The following is a 25,973-nucleotide window of genomic DNA, read 5'->3' as shown; positions in this document are numbered from 1 at the left end:
GCTGTTGTACATAGGGTCACTATGAGTCGCAAGCGACTCGATGGCACATAACAACAACAACAACAATCCAGAAATTATTTAGAGATGCCCATAATTGGACTATTTTATTGTGATAGCAGAATTCTTGTGGCATAATCCATAGGAAGTTGAGTCACTAAGAGAAAGGCTGCTCCACAGGTGACTCAAATCCACAGCAGCTTCAAAGGAGAAAGATGGACAATCTCCTCCCATGCCTTAGAAACCCACTGGGAGGGTCCCCTAGGAGAGGGTTCCAGCTAAATTTCAGTGAGTATTTGAAGTCTAGTTCTGAATTGTATGCTAACCTTTATTAGTGCAACGCTGTACAGTTCAGGCTAACAGAGCTCCCTGTGCACACACAAACATGCACATGCACAAAGTGATTTAAAGCATTCACTGAAGACAATTAAAGACTACAGCCTTCAATATGGATTTCATCTCAACATTTAAAAAGAAAATCCTCACCACTGGACCAACAGATAATAATACATGGTGAAAAGACAGAAGCTGTCAATAATTTCAATCCTACTTGGACCCACAGTCAACACCCATAGTTAAGAATAGTCAAAAATTCAAAGATGTGTTAAACTGGGAAAATCTGCTGGCAAGAAGGATTTTTTTTAATGCTGAAGAGCAAGGATGTCAGTTTAATGACTAAGGTGTGTCTGATCCAAACCATGGCATTTTCAATTGCTGCTAATGCATCCGGAAGTTAGATAATGAATAAGGATGACAAAAGAAGAATAGATGATTCTGAATTGTGGTGTTGGAGAACAGTATTGAATATTCCATGAACTGCCAAAAGAAAAACAAGTCTGTCTTACACAAAGTGCAACCAGGAAGCTCATTACAGGAAAGGATGGTAAAACGTTATCTCACATATTTTGGGCAGGTTGTCAGGAGGTGCTAGTCTTTGGAAAGCCATCATGTTAGGAAAGGTAGACAATTGGAGAAATAAAGGAAATCACTTAATAAGAGAGACTAACATAGTGACAACAACAATGGGCTTAAGCACAGTGGAGATCAGAGGGATGGCACAGGAGAAAGTCAAGTTCAACTTTGTTGTGCATAGGGTGCTATGAGTTGTATTTGACTAGATGGGACCTAACAACAAAATCTTGCTCATCAATGACCATCTCCCTCTTAGTCACTATTATCTCCGTAACTTTTGATGCTCTCAGTCTAGATCATTACAATAGGCCAGTGACATTCTTGTCTGTTTGCTTCTTTTCTTGATGGGCAATGAAAAATCATAATCATTATATTACCTCTTTCATTTCCATTCTAAGGTTGAAAGTCGCTGAATTGTTGTTGTTATGTGCTGTCGAGTCACTTGCGACTCATAACAACCCATGTACAACAGCCTTCAACTCTGCTCTGTCCTGTGCCAATCACACAGTCTCCGATACACCCACCCCGATTACCCCAGTCACTGAATCAATCCACCTCATAGAGGGTCTTCCCCTCCTGCGCCGTCCCTTCACCCTCCCAAGCACGATGTCCCTCTCCAAGGACCAGTCCCTCCTTCCAACATGCCCAAAGTATGTCAGATGAAGCCTCAGGATCCTTGCCTCCAAGAAAAAACCCGGTTTAACCCTCTCGAGGATGAATCTATTTGTTTTCTTAGCAGTCCATGGTACAATCAATACTCTTCTCCAGCACCACAGCTCAAAGGCCTCAATTCTCCTTCTATATTCTCTAGTCATTGTCCAACTCTCTAACGCATAACAAGTGATTGCAAAGACCATGGCCTGTATGAGACGTGCCTTAGTCTCCAGAGAGACACCACTGCTCTTCAGTACTTTGGAGAGGTCCCTAACAGTAGACTTTCCCATCGCAATATGTCTTTTAATTTATTGGCTGTTGAAAGATTTTGCTGAATTAGGTAATTTATATGTAATCCTGAGTAAAGTTGTTAAAGAACTTAAAATATTTTACTCCACTTAAATACTTAAGCAGAAGTGGAAGAAATGGGTAATCTCGGTAATAAGGAAACAGAGACAGAAGATGATAGTTATTACAAAGAGGAAGGGTATCAGGATTATGGAAAACCAAGCTAAAAAGATCTGCCCTCTTAACTCTTATTACCACAAAATACACTCATGCTAGAGTGGAAAGTTCAAGAGCATCATGAAGAAGGAATTTCAGTTACTAAGGCACTTGCCTTAGATCAACAATTAACACACTTGCTACCATCAGTCAGAAAATAAGGAGATGCACTGCACTGGGAAAATCTGCAGTTAGGGACCTCTCCAAATTACTGAGGAGTAATGATGTCTGTTTAAGGACTAAGGTGCGTCTAATTCAGGCCATAGTCTTTCTGATTACTTGCTTAAGCATCTGAGAACTGGAAATGAATAAGGATGAAAGGAAAATAATTGATGCTGTTGAGCCACGGTGTTGGTGAAAAGCACTGAACCTCCCATGACGATCAACAGAACGAACAGATATATCTTGGAGAGGGTGCAGCCAGAGTGCTTTTTGGAGCACAAACAAATGAGGAAAGAATGATGAGACTTCGCCTCACATACTTTGGGCATGTTGCTAGGAGGGGTGATTCCTTGGTGAAAACATTATTCTGGGAAGGGTAGAGGGTCAGTGAAGGAGAGAAAGACCCTCAACCAGTGGATTGACAGTGTTTGCTGCAATGGGCTCTTATATGTCAGGAAGTATGAGGATGGCACAGGTTAGAAGAGAGTTCAGATCTGTTCATAGCGTCACTCTGAGCCGGACTCTACTCGATGGCACCGAACAACACAACAACATGCTTGTACATTGCAAGTTTTCTCCTAGTATTCAATGGTTAACCTACAAAGGTATATTGCTGTTTTTTCAGCCTGTCGAGTTGCTTGAGGACTCATAGCAAACCTATGTCCAACAGCTCTGAACCAGACTCTATTCTGAGCCAACCTTATTGTCCCTGACACACCTACCCTGATTACCCCAGTCACTGAGTCAGTCCATCTAATCAAGGGTCTTCCTCTCTTGTCCTGTCCCTCCACCCTCCCAAGCATGATGTCCCTTGCTTGTCCCTCCTGGCAACATGCCCAAAGTATGTCAGATGAAGCCTCAGAATCCTTGCCTCCAAGGAGCAGCCTGGTTTCACCCTGCCTAGAATGAACCTCTTTGTTCTCTTAGTAGTCCATGGTATATTCATTATTCTTTTCCAGCACCACAGCTCAAAGACATCAATTCTCTATCATTCCTAGTCACTGTCAATCTTTCTGATGCATAGCAAGTAATTGCAAAGGCCATGGCCTGCATCAGGCACACAGTCTACAGACTGACACTGTTGCTCTTCAGTACTCTGGGCTCAGACTTTTCCAGTGCAATTTGTCTTTTGATTTCCTGGAAGCTAGTACCAAGAGTGTTGATTGTGGAACCAAGCAAACTGGAGCTGTTAACAATCTCAATCACTTTACTGTCTATCATGATGCTGTCAACTGGCCCAGTTGTGAGAATCTGAGTGGATTGTAAATTCAATTGATTACGGTTATAGCTCTAGAAGCTGATTTCCAAAAATAGAGTTCTAGAAATAAAATCATATTGTTAAGTGTCAGCAAGGCTACTAGATGCATATATTATTTCCTCACCTTGTATGAACAATTGCTTTAAAAAAGATTAGTACAAAACTTGCTCCTACAATAGATTAAGAATGTCCCAAATACTCATCTTTTCTAAGCTGTTATACTACTCTATCATCTCTAATGTCAATTATTCCTCTTCCTTTCAGCCCTCTTGCTCTCATCTATGTCTCTGGGTTCTGTAACTTATGGGAACGTCTCACAGAAACTCAAAAACCTTCAGGGAAATGGCTCACACAGTTGTGGAGGCAGCAAGTATCAATCTGCAGATCAAGTTTGTTGGCAAGACAGTACTGGCTTGAACGAGGGTTGGTACAGGCCAGCACACACAGTCAAAGAGGTGGTTAATGACAAGCTGAGTGTTGGCTGCCTATGGCTCTCAGGGTAGCTGGATCAGGTTAGATGCAGTGAACAGAGTGAAAAGGATAAACTTTCAAGACCATTCCTCTACACAGGATCTCAAGGCTATAAACCACATGCCCCAGAGAACTCAGGGTGTCAACTTGGGTCATACTTTCTAGTAAGGTGGGGATTCAAGCTAGTCCTACTTCATTAGCACAACAAATAACTCACTGCAGAATGGGGTTGTAAGTATAGACAAAGAGATTAGAATTTGTAATACATTAAAAAATGGAAGACCATGGTGGGAGGGCCAAATTACTTAATTTACTGCACCCCACCTTGACACTTGTTATTAAGAACTATTTCTAATTAAAATTTTTACCTTCTTTAACATCTAGCCTAAGCCTTGCAGAGATGAAGTGGTCAGACTGCACTTTGGACTACAGTTACTGAACCTAGTTACCTGTTTAAGCTCCCTGACTTGAAATACAATATTATCCACATACAAATAATGAGACAAAAAAGAACTCTAGTAGTGGTAAAGGGCTTGACTGTTAGCAAAAGTTGGGTGATCAGAACCCACTAGTTTCTCCAGAAGAGAATGACATGGCAGCCTGCTTCTAGAAATATCTACAGTATTGGAAACTCTTGTGTTAGATCTACTGTGCCCTTTAGGGTGATTCTGAGTCAGAATCAACTGGACAGTAGTGGGGTTTAGTGCAATCAGTGGTTGGGATGATTTCCTTAAGATCAAATAACAAATCACTTCTAGATTTGAGACAAGAACTCACATCCCTGGCCCTTTTTAAATGTGTCTATTCCATAATACTGTCCACTACTAGAGGCCCCTTGAGTTTAGATTCTGTTCCATAGCACTGAGTCAGAAAGCTAATAAGTGGACTGCCATGAAACATTTTCAGCAATTATAAGTCTTCTACTGCTTAGAACTAATATTTTACTGTGATGTATGCCAAGAAGTATTGGTTAAAATGCAAAATTTTGAACTGTGGATTCCTCTTTTAATAATGTTGTTATGTACTGTGTAACCGAAACTGACCCTCTGGTGGGTTTTGAGAGGCTGTAAATCACAAGGCAGAACACTGCCCATCCTTTCCCCGAGGAGCAGAAGGTGAATTCAAACTGCTTGCCTTTGGGTTTACAACACAACTCCTTAACACTACGTAGGCCCCCAGAGCTCCCTCTCCTTTAATGAAAAAGTTAAACATTGTTCTCAATTAATAAAATCATTTATGCAGCTTGCTTTTCACTGTGCTATAAGACTATGCTTCCCTCATACTACTATTACTTTAGGCAAGTTAATCTATATCATGCTATTTATACAAGACAAACTTACTCTCAGCTGAGTGGTAATGGAGCCCACCTACTTTTTGTGGTTAATTATACTTGTTTTGTAAGAGGCTGATCTTATTTTGAGTTTTTCCAGCAGCTCTGATGAAGTAATGACTTCTGATATACAGTACATTGAATATAAAGAGCCGTCCCCTTTCCTGCTCAACATGTAATTGCTGCATTTGTGCATGCTGTGTATGTTGAAAATAACAATAAAAAGTTAATGAATAAGTACTGCTTCTAATGAATTAGAAATATTGCTAGATTTGTATCTGGAGTTTATTTTTATTGTTGTAAGTTTAATCCAATCAATAGGAATATATAATCAAAGTGCACATGTTTTTTCTCTTAAGATCTCTTTACAAAGAAACAGAAGGATCTTGCGGAAATTATCTTCAAAAGACTGCACTAAATCCAACTATTCAGTTTGACTTAAATATACTATCAATTAGCACTCCTCATTTTAAGGGTGCTTGTAGCACAAATGGATACATCTTAAAAATAGGTTGTTACTCTTTATAAGGGAACCTCTGGTGGCACAGTGTGTAGGGAGCTGAACTGCCATTCCAAAAGCTGTGTCTCACTAGGAGTTCAAATCCACTAGCAGCTCCAAGGGAGAAAAATGGGTGATTTCCTCCATTGCCACTTACAGCCTCAGAAACCCAATGGTCGGTTAACTAGGAGTCAGTTAGGACTCAACAGCAATGAGTTAGTTTACTCCTAGACAAGTGTGAAGTATAATTTCTTTTTAATTTTTAATTATAGAAGTAACATGAACGATAAGGCCATAACCTCAAGTAATTCCTGCTCATAGTGGTTCCAGGACAGCGGAGAGGTTCCCCATAGAATTTCTAAGGCTGCAACCTTATTTTTTTTTTTAATTTAAAATAAAATTTTTATTTTATGCTGGTTTACTTACAGAGTTAGTATACACAGTTTTCCACACTGGATCTTTCCCATTTCCTTTACCCAAAACGGCACTGTTTTATGAAAGCAGATTGACACCTCTTTCTCCCACAAAAGAACGTATTGGTTAGAACCACTGACGTTCTGGCTAACAGCTAATGACTTAACCACTGTACTAACAGGGCTTCTCTGTTATAGGAATAGCTTATATTTATTTAAAAAACGGAAATACTCTTAAGCTGAAGTCCTCTCTGACTATTCTCCTATATCTGGTTCCTTTTTTCTAACCCCTATCATCCTTGCTTTTCCCATCCATCATTATTATCAGGTGGGTGATATTTCTCCCAGATTCTTGCCTATATATTTATAAATGTCATCTTTTTAAAAAATTCCTTCATAACTGGTAGTATATTATACATTTCGTAGTATTATTTCTTGCTAGCATGCATTTATTTAATACTGAGCTCTAAAGAAATAATATAATCCCAGTGGTAAAGCATATATCATGCTTGGAAGAGTGGAGGAGAAGCGTAAGAGAGAAAAACCCTGAATGAGATGGATTTATTCAGTGATTGGGGTACTGGGGGTAGGTTTGTTAGTGACCATGAAATTGGCCCAAGATAAGCAGGGTTCAGAGCTGTTGTACACAGGATCATTATGAGTTGCAAGGGATGCAATGACACATAACAACAAGTTACACAACAGTGGTAAAAAGCTGCACTGCAATCCCAAAAGATAAGCTGTTTGAATCCACCAGCTGCTTTGAGGGAGAAGGATGGGCAGTCTTCTCCCATATGATTTACTATCTTTGAAAACCAGGAGGCTATTCAAGATCTCTGGCAGTGGAGGAAGTCTCCTTAGGAAAATAGTTTGTTAAAACAGTTTGTTCAAATTTTCCATCTTATTTCATTTCTTTAACAGTTGATATCTGGCTGTTCTTTTTTAAAATGCTGTGAGAACTTTCCCTACCCTGTCTGATAAATGTTGTCCAGGTTTCTTTGCCAAGAATGTGTTGTCCAAGATGTCTGTTTAGTTTTTAAAGATGGAACTCCACCCTCTGCTTTGGTTTTAAGTATGTATGGAATGTTATGATAGGACAAAGTAGTAGCAGTGGTCAGACAAATGGAAATGGGAAACAAAAATATACATGTGAAATAAACCCAGTATTTTTTTTTTTTTAAAAGAAAATCTGCTGGGGAGTCAGTGATGAGTTGGTTCTGACTCAACGGCACACAAAAACAACAATGCTCCTACCAAAAGCTTGCTGTTAAAGGTGGTTTTTGATGTGGTCATGGGTTTTGCTACTTTTATTTGGCATATTTAAATGTAAAGTGAATCATAATTTATGGAGTGAAGGTGAGAATAGTTTTGACCTACTGTTAATTAGAAATCCACACCCACTGTTCTGTGGGGTTCAACTCATAGTGACCCTCTATTGAATTTTTGAGGTCATCAATCTTTATGGGAGGAGATTGCTCATCTTTCTCCCCTAGAAGCTGCTGGGGCAACTGACAACTATGCCAGCAGGGCTCCTCAATTAGAAATCATCGGATCTAATTAGAACAGCATCAAAATGATGAATTATGAAGTACAATATACTATACCCAAGACTAACTTTAAGCTCTAAATTAAAAGGCTATAGAAAAAAACACACAACAATTGCCTCTTTCCTTCACAGTATTATATATTTTCTAATTCTCTCCTTAAATTAGCATTGTTTCATATTGTGGTGTTAAATGTTGTTGAGTGAACTACAATTCCCTATCCTGTATTATCCTCAGGATTTCTGATATGTTACAGTCAATTGTTACAGTACTGTGTCATTCTATCTTATTGAGATTCTTCCTCTCTGACTTTTCCCAACATGATGCACTTTTCAAAAAATCTGGCCCCTGCTGACCACATACCCAAGGTATGTGAGATGATGCTTCACTATTCTTGCCTCTAAGAAGCACCCTGGTTGCACTTCTCCCAAATCTAACTTGTTTATTCTTTTGGCAGTCCATGGGATATTCATTCAGTACTCTGATAAAATCACAATTGAAAGGCACTGTTTTTTTTTTTTTTTGTCATCTTTATTCATTGTCCAACTTCCAAATTTTTCCAATCTTAAAACAAATGAAAAAAAAAACACAATGAATGGCATGGGTTAGGTGGACCTTAGTTTTTAAACAAGCGTACTTGGTCTTCAGCATTTTGGAGAGGTCCTTAAAGCAAAACATCTCCTGCTTTCTTTTTTCTTCTCTTTTTAATACTTATCTGTGTTTTTGCAATCACTTGTTACATGTCAGAGAGTGGGACAATGACTAGGGGAGATAGAAGGAGAATTGACGCCTTTGAGCTGTGGTGCTGGAGAAGAGTATTTAGTGTACCATGGACTGCTAAGAAAACAAACAGATTCAACCTGGAGAGTGTTAAACTGTGCTGCTCCTTGGAGGCAAGGATTCTGGGGCTTTGTCGGACATAATTTGGACATGCTATAAGGAAGGACCGACCGGTCCTTGGAGAGGGACATCATGCTTAAGAAATTGTAGGGAGAGCGCAGGAGGGGAAGACCCTCTATGAGGTGGATTGATTCAATGATTGGGATAAACGGGATGGGTGTGTCGGAGGCAGTGTGATTGGAACAAGATAGAGCAGGGTTTAGGGCTGTTGTACATAGGGTTGCTATGAGTTGCAAGAGACTCAACGGCACATAACAAGAACAACAACATCTGTGTCATTTATTCTAGGATAGGTTAGAAGGACATAGCAATCTAGGGTGACAAAACTAACTTAAGAACAACTATAATGGTAATACTATGAAAACTATCATTGGAAGCTGTTAAAGATAACTATGCTGTTATTTTATCAAGAATCGTAATACTTCCATACACTAAAAAAAGATACCAAAAACAACAGCCAGGCATTTTTTTAACAAGAGGATACAAATTGTTTCCTTTTGGTGTGTTATGAAGTTGTTTTACCTATGACATCCAAAAATTTCTCCAACAGGGTGAAAAAGGAAGCCACAGAATGGGGAAAAGTATTTGGTAATGACATATCAGATAAGGGACTTATATCCAGAATTTATAAAATACTTGAGCGCCACAACAAGATAAAGCTAAATAATCCCAATAGAAAAACGGGCATAGGATATGAACAGACACTTCACCAAAGACGACATTCAGATGGCCCACAAGCACATGAAGAAATGTTTAAAATCCCTAGCTCTAAGAGAGATGCAAATCAAAATAACTGTGAGATATCATCTCATCCCAGTCAGAAAAGCAAAATTTAACAGAACAGCAAGCAACAAATGCTGGTGAGGTTGTGGAGAAACTGGAACTCTTATTCACTGTTGGTGGGAGAGTAAAATGGTGTAACCACTGTGGAAGGTGGTATAGTACTTTCTCAACAAGTTGCAAACAGAGATACCATTTGACCCTGCAATGCCACTACTGGGAATATACCCCAAAGAGACCATAACTGACATCCAAGCAGATATATGCACACCCATGTTTATCGTGGCTTTATTCACAATAGTAAGGAGTTGGAACAATCTAAGTGCCCATCAGCAAATGAATGGATAGAGAAGCTGTGGTATATTCACACAATGGAATACTATGCTTGAAAACAAGGAATTCATGCAATATTATTCAAAATGGGTGACTCTGGAGGACACTATGCTGAGTGAAGTATCTCAGTTACAAAAGGACAAATACTGCATGGTGCCACTGTTGTAAAGCAGGACTGACATTGGGGTTGGGGGGAGACTGAGAAAGATGGGTTCAATAATGTATTGAAACTGATGAGGAAGAAAACTGTTTAAGTGGGATACATTATTAGGTATTTTTGTCATGACAGGAGTCCAGAGCGAAGGCTATATAGTGCAGTGGAACTGAGGGGAAAGATTGTAAACAATGAAAGAATTTTTCTTTTACTTTTCCAAGAGGGTAATGTACTAGGGGGGAGGGTTGGAAGAGGAGAAAAGTGCAACAATGAATGAATGGAAATCCAAAATCTCTGTAAATTTTCAATGAAATTAATAAAAAATTTTAAAAAAAGTTGTTTTACCATCGTTAGAAATATACCTTAAATGAATATCTTTCTTTATGTAGATTACTTCAGGAGGTACCTCTAATATGCTTTTCTAAACAACTTAGATGGTTGGGATTCCTAAACAGTAACAGGAGAACACATTTCCATTGCCTCTCTATTTTCAAGAACAATCCAGACACAAGTAAAACTACCTAATGTCTTTTAAAATACAAAAATAGACCAAGGGAATAAATTTCCAAAACATAGGAAAATAAGCCTGTTTTGCATTTCTAGAAATAAAGAATATCTATGCATCAGAGAGTTGGACAGTGAATAGGGCTGACAGAAAGAGGATTGATGCCTTTGAGCTGTGGTGCTGGAGAAGAGTGTTGAATATACCATGGACTGCTAAGAGAACAAACAGGTTTGTCCTGGAGAGGGTGAAGCCAGAGTGTTCCCTGGAGTCAAGGATCCTGAAACTTCGTCTGACATATTTTGGGCATGTTGCAAGGAGGGACTGGTCCTTGGAGAGGGACATCATGTTTGGTAGAGTGGAGGGGAAGCGAAGGAGAGGAAGACCTTTGGTGAGATGGATCGATTCTGTGACTGGAGCGGTGGGAATAAGTGCGTTTGAGATGGCTGGGTTGGCACAGGATAGAACAGCATTTAGAGCTCTTGTACATAGGGTCGCTATGAGTCGCAAGTGACTCGATGGCACATTAACAATAACAACATTTAAACATAAGCATTTATAATTTTTATACAATATATAATTTATAATTTTTATATAATTTCTGGTCTATTTAGACTTTAAGATCATATAACTAACATTCCAAAATCCAGAACTTTTTAAAATACAGGAAACAATGTATGTTGAGATACAGAAGATTTTAAAATTAAATGAAATATAATATTGTTTTTGTTATGTGCCATTGAGTCACCTGCGACTCATAGTGACCCGATATACAACAGCCCTAAACCCTGCCCTATCCTGTACCAATCTTATTGTTCCCAACATGCCTATCCTCATTACTCCAGTGATGAAATCAATCCATCTCATTGAAGGTCTTCCTCTCCTGCACTGTCCCTCCACCCTCCCAAGCATGATGTCCCTCTCCAAGGACTGATCCTGCCTCACAACATCTCCAAAGTATGTCAGATAGACCTTCAGAATCCTTGCCTCCAAGAAGCAGCATGGTTTAACCCTCTCCAGGATGAACTTGTTTATTCTCTTAGCAGTCCACAGCATATTCAATACTCTTCTCCAGCACCAAAGCTCAAAGGCATCAGTTCTCCTTCTATCATCTCTAGTCATTGTCCAGCTCTCTGATGTACAGCAAGTAACGGCAAACACCATGGCCTATATCAGGCACACCTTAGTCTCCAGACTGACATCGTTGTTCTTCAGTACCTTGGAGAGGCTTGTGATAGCAGATTTTCCCAATGCAATTAGTCTTTTAATTTCCTGGCTGCTGGTACCAAGAGTGTTGAATGTAGAGCCAAGCAAATAGAAGCTGTCAATCTCAATCTCTTCATCATCTATCACAATGCTGCCCATCGGCCCAATGGTGCGAAATTTTGTTTTCTTGATGTTGAGCTTCAATCCATATTGAAGGCTGCAGTCTTTGACCCTCTGCAGCAAGCACTTCAGGTCCTCCTCAGTTTCAGAAAGCAGGGTTGTGGCATCTGCATGACGCAGATTGTTGACAAGTTTACCTCCAATTCTGATGCCACAATTCTCTTCATAGAGCCCAGACTCCCAGATAATCTATTCTGTATATAGATTGAAAAGATATGGAGAAAGGATACATCCTTGACACATACCCTTCCCAAATTTGAACCATGTAGTGTTTCCCTGCTCTGTTCTGACAACTGCCTCCTGGTCCAAGTATAAGTTTTGCATAAGCACAATCAAGTATTCCAGGATTCTCATTCTTCTCAGAGGCAGCCACAGTTTGTTATGATCCACACAGTCAAATACCTATGCATAGTCAATGAAACACAGATAGACATTGCTCAGGTACTCTCTGCTTTCAGCTAAGATCCATTCAACAGTAGCTACAATAACTCTAGTGCCACGATCCCTTCTAAACCCAGCCTGAGCTTCACGCAGTTCTCTGTTGATGTGCTGTTCCAATCATTTTTTTGAAAATCTGCATCAGAATCTTGGTTGCTTGTGATATCAATGATATTGTTTGATAATTTCCACACTCTGTCGGATCCTCTTTCTTTGGAATGGGAACAAATATAGATCTCTTCCAGTAAGTAGGCCACGTGGTTGTCCTCCAGAATTCTAGGCACAACTTAGTGAGCACATCCAGGGCATCATCTGTTTGTTGAAATATGTCAATAGGTATGCCATTTTGATTTCTATATCATATTTCACCTATATAATAAACTAACAAAGTTATGAAGGGATTTTGTCTTATATTTCAAAGAAATGATGATAACCTAAAACAGAAAATACGTCATAAATAACAGTCAGAGGTAGTACATATCATCAGCAAGTTTCTTCTGAAGCTATCAAATGTCACACATTCATATTTTTCTTTGTTGTGATCAGAAAACATGCAGCATTTTCATTTCGTCTACTATATTCTTATTATTTATCTGATAAGCAGTAGTTATACATCTGCCACAAGAGCACTGTTCACCACACCAGTTGAAGGAACTCAATTTGGCACTGTATTTCGGGCAAAGAAGCTGTCCATCTGTCATTCCCAACAAAGTGGATTCCACCCACTGTACAGGTTTAATGAAGTAAGACATACACTGAGCCTGACTCCATGTTGTAAGCATGACAGATGGTGTCATCCTCTTGTGAGCCAAGGCCACTTCCTTCATTGTGATCCAAAATGCTTGAACTTCAAAATAAAGATTGTCCACCCTTTCTAGATTTGTAGAGAATTTCATCTTTTAATTCTTGTGGCGTGGAGGTTGGGTCAACAGCAAAGAGTTCCTGAGGTAAATTCTGCAACTCTGGATATTTCTCTGTAACCTTTTTCAAATGATAGTGCTTATAAATGGCACTAGAGGTATCTGCTTGATATAATTTTAATTGCCACTTGAACCCCTCATCCATCTTCACCTCTGGTTTGACAGTCTGGAGGTCTTCATAAGCTTTTTCAAAGGTAACTTGGTTGGTCTTCATCATATAAGCAGTCAGTACAGCAGCACTTGGACTAACTCCTTAATAACTGAAAAAAAAAAAAAAGACCAGTGCACCAAAACTGCATGACCCTTCAATCAGGCTTGGCCAATGAAGGCCATACATTGGTGCAAGTGACTAAGCAGATCGGTCTCAGGTTTTGTCCAACAATGGCATAAAGAGGCACCATAGTCTCTTGACCCCAGCTGCAGTTTTGAAACATGGTTCCTCTGTCAGCAAGGTTATGGTGCTTGCCTCCTTCAGCTGGTCTGGTACTGCCTTGGACGTGGCCCCTCTCAGGTAAAACCCAGGCCGCACTTCCAGGAGGTGCTGAACACAGTGTGCCTCGTGAGCACTCTGACTCCTGTGCTCGCAGCCATCACTCCTGCCTTGAGCCTCCAACAAGGCGGTGACCAGGGCTTAGGGGGCTCATCCTCTGATTTCTTGAATTATGGCTATCATAGGTGTTGATTGTGGATCCAAGTAAAATGAAATCTCTGATAACTTCAAGATTTTCTGCATCTATCATGATGTTGCCTATTGTATTGGTTCAGTGATGAGGAATTTTGTTTTCTTGATATTGCGATATACTGAAGACTGCAGTCTTTAATCTGAAGCAGCAAGTGTTTCAAGTCCTCTTCACATTCTATAAGTAAGGTTGTGACATCTGCATAATGCAGGTTGTTGATGAGTCTTTCTCCAATTCTGATAGCACATTCTTCTTTACATAGTCCAGCTTCTCAAATTATTTGCTCTTGGAGGGAGCTTTGGTGGCCCATGGTAAGAAACTGCACTACAATCTCAAATTATCTGCTTAGTATACTGACTGAATAGTTAGGGAGAAAGGATATAATCCAGACACACACCTTTTCTGATTTTAAATCAGGCAGTGTTCTCTTACTCTGTTGGGACACTGTTTCTTGGTCTCTGTACAGATTTCTCATGAGCACAATTAAATATTCTGAGATTCTCATTCTTCTCTATGTTTTTCATAATTTATTATGGATAACACTGCTGCATAGTCAAATGCACATGTATAGTCAATTAAATAGACATAAATATCTTTCCGGTCTTCTCTACTTTTAGCCAAGATCCATCTGACATCAGCAATACTATTCCTCAAACCACAGTCTCTTCTGAATCTAGCTTGAATTTCTAGCAGTTCTCTGTCAATATACAGTTTCAGCAATTTTTAATAATCTTCAACAAGATTTTACTCCCATATAATATTCAAACTTTTGCTTAATAAATCCCACACAGTTGGATCACTTTTTCTTGGAATGGAAACAAATAGAGATCTCTTCCATCAGCTGGCCAGGTACTTGTCTTCCAAAGTTCTTGGAATAGGCTAGTGAGCATGTCCAGGCTGCATCTATTTGTTGAAACACCTCAACTGGCGTTCCATGCATTCATTTCTTTCTCCCCCCCAGTATCATTAGTGCAACTTGAATTTCTTCCTTCTTTACTACTGGTTCTTAATCATATGTTGTTGTCTTCATGTACTGTAGAGTCGAGGTGGAACCAATCACAGCTGACCCTCCAGAGAGTTTTCAGAGCAGTAAATTACATGCAAGGAGATTGCCCATCTTGCTCCTGCTGATCAGCTGGTGGATCCAAACCGTGAGCCACTGGATTGGTAGTGCACCTCATCACTATTTGGTCACAAGAGCTCCAGATCGTATGTTACTCCTTAAGATGTTTCAGTGTTTTGACAGCAAGTTGCATTTTTTAAAAAAAAAACAACCCTATTATTCTGAAGTTGATTGAATCCACAGATGCAGAACCTGTAGACATTGGACCAACTGTACTGCTATTAATGCCCACATCAAAATACTATATACGCATCTACATAATACTTTACCGTGATACAGGGCTAGAGTTCCAACTTTGCATTTGTAATTTAGTGTTACTACCAAGGTGCCAAACCTTCTTCATGTGGATCAGACAGATCAAATCAGCATGAAATTAGTAAAATGTGTCTTTCTCCAAAAAAAAAAAAAAGAAAAAAGAAAAAGATGTTTCAGTGTTGACTGATTCTTTTTGATGTCATGACTTTATATATCCTACAATCTTTTTATGATTCCTGCATCACTCAAAATTTTGCCCACAGAATCCTTCAGTATTACAAATTGAGTATTGAGTTTCTTGTTCAGTTTTTTCAGCTTGAGATAAACCAAGTACGTTCTTATCTTTGGCTTTCCAATTCTACGTCTTTGTACATTTCATTATGATACTTGTTTTATCTTCTCCACTGGGCCAATAGGCAATATCATGATAGAAGAAGAAAAGATATAAATTATCAATGATTTAATCTAACTTGGATCCAAAATCAACAACGTTGGCACTGGCAGTCAGGAAATCAAAAGCCGTGTTATACTGGGGAAAGTAAGGAGTCAGGGGACCTCTCCAAAATGCTGAAGAAGAAGGTTGTTAGTTTAAAGATTATAGTACACTTGATCTAAACCAGAGTCTTTTCAATTACTTGCTATGCATCTGAGAGTTGGACAGTAAATAAGGATGACCAAGAACTACTGATGCCTATTAATTATGGTGCTGGAGAAGAACACCAAATATTCCATGGACTGCCAAGAGCTCAAACAAATATGTCTTGGAGAGGGTGCAGCCAGGGTGCTCCTTAGAGGGAAGGATGGTAAAACTTCATCTCACATAGGAGGGGCCAGTCCTTGGAAAGGGACATCACACTTGGAAAAGTGGAGGGCCAATGAAGGAGGGGAAGATCCCCAACGAGATGCATTAACACAGTTAATAGTGACTGTAATAGTATAATATTGGACAGAGTTCATATCTGTCATTCTTAGAGTTGCTATGAGTCCCAGTCATGTTTTAAAAGCTTCAGAACATTTTAGGAAGAGCTTTCCTTTCTCTACATTAAATAATAATTTGTTGTTAGTGCCAACAAGTTGGAAGAACTCATAGCTGGCCCTTCAGTGTTTTATCAGAAGCTGTAAACTGCATGAGAAGAGACTGCCTATCTTTCTCAGTGCAGGAGCTAGTAGATTTGAACTACCTGCCTGTGGGTTAGCAGCATAGCTCTTTATCCACTGGGCCACTAGAGAAGCTAGTGAACATAAAGAAAGACTAAAATTAAAAGGGTGGGTAAAATATACCAAGCAAATGGCAACCAGAAGAAAGCAGGAATAGAGATATTAAATCTCTGATAAAATAAATTTTTAATGCAAAAACCATCAAAGGACAAGGAAGGTCACAAAAAGGATTAAAGGGTCAACAGAACAAGAGGACATAACAATAAATATCTATGCACCAAATGAAAGACCTTCAAAATATATAAAACAAACATTAACAAAACTGAAAAAGGAAATAGACAATACCTTTAAAATAGCTGGAGACTTCAATACACAACTCTCAAGAAAAGATAGTTTCTACCAGAAAGAAACTCAACAAAGATGCTGAAGAATTAAACCACACAATAAACCAACTTGACCTCGGAGATATTTATAGGCTAATGCACCCCCCAAAAAAAACCCCCACAGTACACCTTCTTCTCCAATGTGCATGGAATGTTCTCCAGAATAGATCACATTCTAGGTCACAAGGCAAGCATCAATACATTAAAAAACAGAAATAATACAAAGATCTTTTTTGACCATAATGCTACAAAATTAGAAATTAATAATAAGAAGAAAAAGGAGAAAAAAACCACACGTTTGGAAGCTGAACAATACCTTATTTGAACATGACTGAGTACTAGAAGAAATAAAAAAATGAAATTAGAAAGTTTATTGAAACAAATGACAACAAAAACACCACTTACCAAAACCTCTGGGGAATAGCCAAAGCAGTAATCAGAGGTCAATTTATAGCAATAAGCAAACAGATCAAAAGGCAAGAAAAACTGACCATTGACTCTCTAACACAACATCTCCAGCAAACTGAAAAAGAACAGCAAGAAAATCCGACACCCTCTTAAAAAAACTGAAATTATAAAAATTCTAGCAGAAATAAATGAAGTAAAAAACCGAAAAACAATTGAAACTATCAACAAAACTAGGAGTTGGTTCTTTGAGAAGGTCAATAAAATTGACAAACCACTAGCAAAACTCATAAAAGAAAAGAAGGAGACACAAATAATTCGATTAAGAGATGAATCAGGAAACATCACAACAGAACCAACTAAAATAAAAAAGCTAACATTAGAATATTATGAAAAACTATACTCAAACAAATATGAAAACTTAGAGGAAATAGACAAATACTAAAAAATGCACAACCTACCTATACTGACACAAACTGAAATTTAACATCTGAACACACCCATTATAAAAGAACAAATTGAAAAGGTAATACAACAACTTCCAACCAAAAAAAGCCCTGGGCCAGATAGTTTTAGAAGTGAATTCTATCAAACATTCAGAGAAGAACTGTCACCAATTCTGCACAAATTATTTCAGAAAGTTAAAAAAGATGGACTTTTCACAGACTCATTCTATGAAGCAAACATATCCTTGATACCAAAGCCAGGAAAGGACACCACCAAAACAGAAAACTAAGCCAATGTCTTTCATGAACAAAGATGCAAAAACCCTGAATAAAATACTGGCCAATATAATTCAATGATACATGAAAGCAATAATTCACCATGACCAAGTGGGATCCATAACAGGTATGCAAGGATGGTTCAATATAGGAAAAACAATTAATGTAATTGGGGTGGGGGATTGTGTACCAATGAGGGAGTTTTTCTTTTGCTTTTCAAGGAGAGGAGAAACGGGGGAGGGGGGGTAGGCGGGGAGAAGGGTGCAACAATGGATGAACGCAATTCTAAAATCTCTGTAGATGTTCATGGAAATGAAAAATAAATAAATTTTTTTAAAAAGGCAGCAAAGAACAGAAACCACATGATACTATCAATTGATGCAGAAAAGGCCTTTGACAAAATCCAACACCATTTCCTGATTAAAACACTCAATCAAATAGGATTAGACGGGAATTTCTTCAACATAGTAAAAAAGTGTATATGCATACCCAAAAGCCAACATTGTTCACAATGGAGAGAGATTACAGGTATTCCCTTTGAGAATAGGAACTAGGCAAAAATGCCCACTGTCATCTCTCCAATTCAATATTGTATTGGAAGTCTTAGTGATAGCAATAAGGCAAGAAAAAGAAGGAAATAAGAGGTATCCAAATTGGCAAAGAGGAGGTAAAACTATCTCTTTATGAGGATGAAATGACAGTGTTACTTAGAAAACCCTAGAGACTCAGCAAATTCAGCAAAGTGGCAGGATACAAGAGGAACACAAAAAATCAATTGGATTTCTCTACAGTGACAAAGAGAAAACAGAACTGGAGCTAAGAAAAACAATACCCTTCACAATAGCTAATCACAAGATTAAATACTTGGAAATAAATCTAACCAGAAGCCCAAAGGATCTATTCAAAGAAAATTATAAAACGTTACTAAAAGAAACAAAAAGAGACCTGGAGAAATGGAAGAATATACCTTGCTCATGGATAGGAAGACTCAATATTGTGAAAATGACAATACTACCAAAGGCAATTTACAAATTCAAGGCAATCCCAATACAAAAACCAATTCCATTCTTCAACAAGATGGAAAAAGTAATCTCCAATTTCTTTTGGAATGGAAATGGGTCCCAAATAAGCAAAGCACTCCTTAAAAAGAGAAACAAAGTAGGTGGCATCTCACCCTATGATTTCAGATCCTACTACACTGCCTTGGTGGTCAAGATAGCACGGTACTGGGACAAAGGCAGACACACAGATCAATGGAATAGAATTGAGAACCCAGAAATCAGCCCATCTACCTATGGTCAACTGATTTTTTACAAGGAGATGAAATCAGTTAAGTGGGGAAACGACAGACTTTTTTTAACAAATGGCATTGGCAAAATTAGAAAACTATCTGTAGAAAACTGAAGCAAGATCCATACCTCATTCCATACACAAAAACCAACTCAAAGTCCTTCAAGGACTATACATTAGAGAAAAGGTTGGAAGTATTCTAGAAGCCCTAATCCACAATATAAACCATCTTCCAAGCTTCCTGAAAAACCTATAACCAGGAGAGGAGAAAATAGATGAATGGGCCCTTCTAAGAATAAAATCCTACGCACATCCAAAAACTTCTCCAAAAAGGTAAAAAGGGAAGCCACAGGTTGGGAAAAATATTTGGTAATGACATGTCTGATAAGGGACTTATATGTAAAATTTATAAAAGCACCACAAGATAAATGTAAACAACCCAATTGAAAAATGGGCACAGGACATGAACAAACACTTCACCAAAGACGACATTCAGATGGTGAAAAAACACATGAAGAAATGTTCAAAATCCCTAGCTCTAAGAGAGATGCAAATCAAAACAACTATGAGGTATCATCTGACCCCAGTAAGAATAGCAAAATTTAATAGAACAGCAAACAACAAATGCTGGCAAGGTTGTGGAGAAACTGGAAGCTTCATTTACTGTTGGTGAGAGTGTAAAATAGTGCAACCACTATGGAAGGCAGTATGGTGCCTTCTCAAAAAGTTGCAAATAGAAATACTATTTGATCCAGCAATTGCACTACCAGGAATATACCCTAAAGAAACCAGAACTGCCACCCCAAACACATACATACACACTCATGTTTATTGCGGCTTTGTACACAATAGCAAAGAGTTGGAAACAAACCAAGTGCTCATCAACAAACAGAGAAGCTGGGGTATATCCACACATTGGAATACTATGCTGCATTGAAAAACAAGGAACTCATGAAATATTATACAAAATGGGTGACATTGGAGGATAGTATGCTAAGTGAAATAGAAAAGGATAAATACTGCACAGTGCCACTGTTGTAAAGCAGGACTGACACTGAGGTTGTGGAGAAACTAAGAGTGGATAAATAACGTACACTGCATTGAAACAGATGAGGAAGAGAACTGTTTAGGAGGAATATATTATTAGGCATTACTGTCATGACAAGAATCCAGAATGAAAACTGCATAATGGAGTGGACTCGGAGGGTGTGGGGGGGTGAGGGTTGCTGGGAGATCGTATAACAATGAAAGATTGATTGATTGATTGATTGATGGATGGATTTTTACTTTTCATAGAGTGAACTGAGGGGAGGGGTGGGCAGGGAGGAGAGTGTGAAACAATGAATGAATGGAAATCAAAATCTCTGTTTACAAAAAAGTTTACATACTTTCACTAAAATAAATATAAAAAATAAAATAAATTTATAAAACTTAGAAGAAATAAATTCTAAAAAAAAAGACCTTTTCCACATCTTTGAGTAACTGAATGCTCTTAATTATTGGGATTAAATTTTTAACACATGAACTGGTTAATATTATAAAATCATAACTTCACTATAAAAATGTAGATTAATATTTCATTGTAATTCAAATGCATAAATCTCTTAGATTAAATAGTTCATGAAATTAAAAATTGTGGCTAACATCCAAGAAGCTGTTGTCAGAACATATTGAGGGAACACCTGCAAGGTTCAAAAATCAAGAAAGGAATGAGTCAGGTATGTGCCCTTTTCCTATACCTTTTCAATTTATATGCTGTACAAATCATTCAGGAAGCTGGACTTTATGACTAAGAATTGGCATCAGGATTAACTATTAACAACCTATATTGTGCAGATGACACAGTCTGGTCACCAAAAGTAGGGAGGACATGAAGTGCTTGAAGCCTTCACTACAGATTGCATCTGAACATCAAGAAAACACAATTCCTCATCACCAGGTCATTTGGCAACATCCTAATAGTGAAAAGACTAAACTTATTAACAGTCTTATATTGCTCAGAACCACAAACACCACTCTAGACACTAGCAGCCAGAAAATCAAAAGTCTAGTTCATTAGGAAAATCTGCTGTCAAGGACCACTCTAGAAAGCTAATGAGCAATGCTATCAATCTAAACACTAAGGTGAGCCTGTTCCAAATGATGGTCTTCTCAATTGCTTGCTATGCATGTGGGAGCTGGACAATGAATAAGTATCACAGAAGAATTGATGCCTTTAAGCTGTGGTGATGCAGCAAAGTATTGAACATATCATGAATTGCCAAGAGAACAAACAGGTCTGCCTCAGAGAGGGTGAAACCAGGATGCTCATTGGAGGCAAGGATTTTGAAACTTCATCTTGGCATGTTGCCAGGAAAGATCAGTCCTTGGATAAGGACATCATGTTTGGAAAGGTGAAGGATCAGCACAGCACAGGAAGATCCTGGATGAGACCAGTGATTGTGGCAATAAAGTCAGGTGTGTTGGAGACAGTGAATTGGCTCGGAATAAGGCAAAGCTCAGAGTCATTCTTCATAGGGTCACTATGAGTTGGCACACAACAACAAAAACAACAACCATAACAGATAAACTTCCAAATTCAAGTGGCTTAACAAATAGGTATTTTGTCTTACATATAAAGTCTACAAATATGTTCTGGTGATCAGGTGCCATTCTAAGACTCATTCAGGTATAAATTTTTCATCTTAGATAGGTAGCTTCTGAGGTCATCTGTTCAATGAGTATTTGCCAATTTAAGAATTTTAATGTCAGGAAATGGTATCACCTTTATTGGTCAAATCTCAGTCACACTGTCAGAGTCTACTGTCAGAGAGGGTAAGGAATGCCGTTTCCTTGAGTACTGAGGAAGAAAAGAAATTTGTTTGGTAAATTCTGAATCTCTTAAACTGAAGTAAAAGGAGAGGAGGAAATTTCAGGAAATGATATATAATAATAAATTAAATTTGAAGTCTGTTAACAACTGCTAGTTTGGTATGAGATACTTGAATCAGTTCCTGCTGTAATAACCATAAAAGCAAAACTATCAGTAAAATATTAAGTACTCAACTGGATTTCTTTAATTATATTAGAAAATGCTATAATTTGAAATATTATGTAACTATCTATTATACAGAAAATAAAATAAAATATAATAGAATGGGAGTTTGTAAACTTATTTTCTCAGTTTTAGTTAAGGATACTTATAAATTGATTAACATTAATTTGTTCCCCACTGCAACCAAATATTAAAAGCCAAGGTTGGTTGTATGAACCAAAAAACTTACACTCTCTTTTTTTTTTAAGATTTTAATTAAAGTTTATAAAGAAATTGGATTTCTATTCATTTGTTGTTACACATTTTCCTCCCTTTCCCCTTGCCCCTCCCCCTCCACCCAGTTCACGTTTTTCTTTGGAAAAAAACTTCTTTCGTTGTTCTACAGTCCCCCCCACCCCCAAAACTTACACTCTTGCAGGTAAAAGCCAGTAGATAGTTTTATAAATGTGGATCTCCTGGCTATTTTTCCAAAATGCAGCTATTACACTTTAGCCTAAATTGTGTCCCCTCTTTGCCATTATGTAAAAAGTTCACGAGGTGCATCCATAAACACCAGTTATATCCTTAGGCCAAACAAAAGAGGTCACCTTACTCCCTTCTGGTCCCCTAGGTAATTTACTCAGGTTTCATCTGGTATTAAAGTCAAGTTTATGAGAGAAAAACAGAAACAATATAAATCCCAGTAGTTTGGAGGAAAATTTAAAAAGCTCCCAAATCAGCATTTCTCTCAAATGTTAAATAATTCACTGTGGCATTATAGATATAAGCCTCCAGCAAAAGTTACACTTGAACAATTAAGGAAGCAGAAGCCAAACAAATGTCTTCAGGGGTTGAGAACCAAATTAATGGCTTCATATATAGCACTGTACTGTACAAATTACTTTTCTACATTAAGAAATGTATAAAATATCCAAGAAACACCAATGACTTATTAGATTAAGCCCGATTACAGAAAACAGCCTGGAACCACACCAGGATTAGCCCCTCATTATTATGGGGTATTTTACACATCTGGGTATATAAAATTCCCTTGTGTCATTTAGAAGTGTTTATGTTCATAATGTATACCTGTACATTTGCGAAGTTCTTTACAATTCCTCAGATTACAATAAACATCTACAAAATGCATTATGTTTTTAGGCAGGCCCAAGAGGCAATGCAATTACTTCTTAGAGAACAATTCAGAAATTAGAACTATAGGATCACAACACACTGTACAGTGTTCATATAGACAATAACTAATTCATAGCAAATATGGTACAAACTTTAAAGTTTAGATTTAAATTCCAACTTTAACACCTTCTACAAAAGGATTTTAGGAAAATCTTAACCTCAGTATTGGTTTCCTGATATGTAAAATGAGGAGCATTCATGTATGCAAAAAATAATTGCTAAGCAACCACTATAGACCAGGCAGTACTTTCCTAAGTTGTTTTAGGATTGTTATTGTTCAGGTCTATTGAGTTGGAAGTGACTCATAGCTGACTCTCTCATGTTTTCAGAGGCAGTAAATTACACAGGTGCAGACTATTCATCTCTCATGGAGCAGCTGGTGGATTCAAACCACGTACCTTTGCACTGGCAGCACAGTAAAATACAGCTGGTATTCTAATGGTGTGCCTCTGTTTATCTAAATGTAAAAGTAGATGAAGGTCAATAATAAGGTGTTAAATTAGCTAAATGAAATTTAATGTGATTTCTAAAATCAAATAGACAAATGGGATTCAAAGTAGTCTCAGGTCCATTTTCAGAAACTAACAGGGAACCAGAGGGAGCTCTGGTGGCCTAGTGGTAAGAAGCTGCACTGCAATCCTGAAAGCACACAGTTCAAATCCACCAGCAGATGCTCTACAGAAGATGGACAATCTCCTCCCCTGGGATTAACTGACTCTGACAATCTGCCAGAGGGTTAGTTAGGGGTTGGTTACAGTCTCATGCAACACTGCTAACCAAAGGCTGTGTAGAGCTTCACTGTAGAAAGAACAACTAGTTACCTTCTGTTAAGATGTGCAGCCTCAGAAACCCAATGGAGGATTGCTGAGTCAGGACTACGCAGTAATGAGTCTTTAATGGGTTATTAGGTTTTATGTATTTTCTCTAGCTAGCTTAACTATATTCAACCAAGAGTTAGGAATTATGAAAGATCTATGGAGACTTGAAATGATGGGGTGATAATGGGCATAGATCAATGGTGATTGGTTTTATAAAATGCAACATTTGAGAATGATGTTATGAAACACAATGCGGATGAAGGAATGTGTGAAACACAATGTATAAGAATTTTGTATACAAACCAATATAAAAAAATTATAAGGGAACATTTTGAGCTCCAATTCAAATAGATTTGAGAAAAGATACAGACATATTTAAAGAAGATTTGCCAGGCTGCTATTTATTCATAAGTTTTTCAAGACATATTTTACAAGAAGAATTAAGACCTTTTCCTGACATACAAATAATAATGGTGATTCTCATTTACAAGTGTCAGGTTACAAGTGAAACAGTCTAGAAAAGTAGAATGGAATCAAGAAGTTTAAGTAATATGAAGTCAAGAGAACTGTAGTTAGAGCTTCATCTTGTCCCTTTTGCCAGCTGTATTACCTTGAAGAAGCCTCAAAATGTTTAAGACTCCTCATTCTGAAGAGCAAAATAAGTATATCAACAACTCTTACCTTAAAGTACTATTGTAAGGGTCAATGAATGACACACCATCATAAAGACAATCAGTCATTTTAAAAGAAATGGAAATTATTTCAAGTGATGAAAAATTGAAAGTGACGTCAAGATACCCCTTTCTGTCTAATACTAATATGGGTAAAGGGTAGAAATGGCTTGAGGTGGGAGGATATTTGTAGCCATGACAATAATTTTCTTTGCATGATTCTCTGAATACTGTAGGTTTTTAAAAAACTTTTTGGATAAACTCACTAGGAATTAAAAAAAAAATCATGATGTTGGATGGTTTTTAAGTAAATCAACAAGGTCAATTAGCCAGAAAACAAAGTTTCTATGAATGCTTGTTTTGTGAGCAAAAATTGTTTTTTACCTATGTTTTCATGTACAATAATACTGAAAATGCTCTTCTTCATGCCAAATTCTACCTGCAGATGGTTACTTCTATATAAGCTTGTACTACAGAGGCAAACATACTGTCAGGATTATAGAAAACTATTGCAGTAACACTAAAAATATATATGGGGTTTTTTAAAGAAAATGGAAAATTTTAAGGTTGTTTTTAAGCAACAAAAAGACCAATACATACTCATAAATTTATTTTAATCTAAATATATAAGGTGTAAAATTTTCTTATTTAAATAACTTCAGTGAAAAACTTTTTCATCATAAAAGTGAATAGAATCAACAACTTAAAACAACATCAGGATTTCTAAAGAAAATCATACCATTACTAGGCAAAGTGCTGATAAAGTTTTAAATATCTAAAACAGAAACAAAATTATTTGATACTATTTTGAAGAGCTAAAATGATTAATATTTTATCTCCTTAAAAGATAAAATAATAATTCTTTAATCTTAACACTGTTTTAAGTTCTTCCAGATGGAGTGTGTCTGTGGGTTCTCACTATTTGCTAAAAATATTAAAATGTCAAACCTTCAAAAAATAATAAAATATTATTTATGTATGAAGCTGACTTGCAACCAAAATAACCAACATTCAGTGCCACTGAGCCTGAAATTCAGACTCACAGCAACCCTATAGGATGGCCAAGAATGAACCATGCAGTGTTTCCAAGACTGCGTATCTCTC

At 37.6% G+C, this 25,973-nt stretch overlaps 1 protein-coding gene and 1 pseudogene across 1 annotated transcript in view; both read right to left on the bottom strand.

Annotated features, from left to right (window-relative positions):
- The window catches only part of PDSS2 (prenyl (decaprenyl) diphosphate synthase, subunit 2), a 489,995-nt gene that overhangs the window by 282,772 nt on the left and 181,250 nt on the right, over nucleotides 1-25,973 (bottom strand). The window lies entirely within an intron of this gene.
- Nucleotides 12,780-25,296, bottom strand: LOC102863559 (annotated as a pseudogene).

This window comes from Elephantulus edwardii, unplaced genomic scaffold (assembly GCF_000299155.1).
Source record: "Elephantulus edwardii isolate Elephantulus edwardi_28Jun2011 unplaced genomic scaffold, EleEdw1.0 scaffold00013, whole genome shotgun sequence".
NCBI lineage: Eukaryota > Metazoa > Chordata > Mammalia > Macroscelidea > Macroscelididae > Elephantulus > Elephantulus edwardii.
Note: the sequence above shows the minus strand (reverse complement) of the source record. Positions and strands in the feature narration are given on the sequence as shown.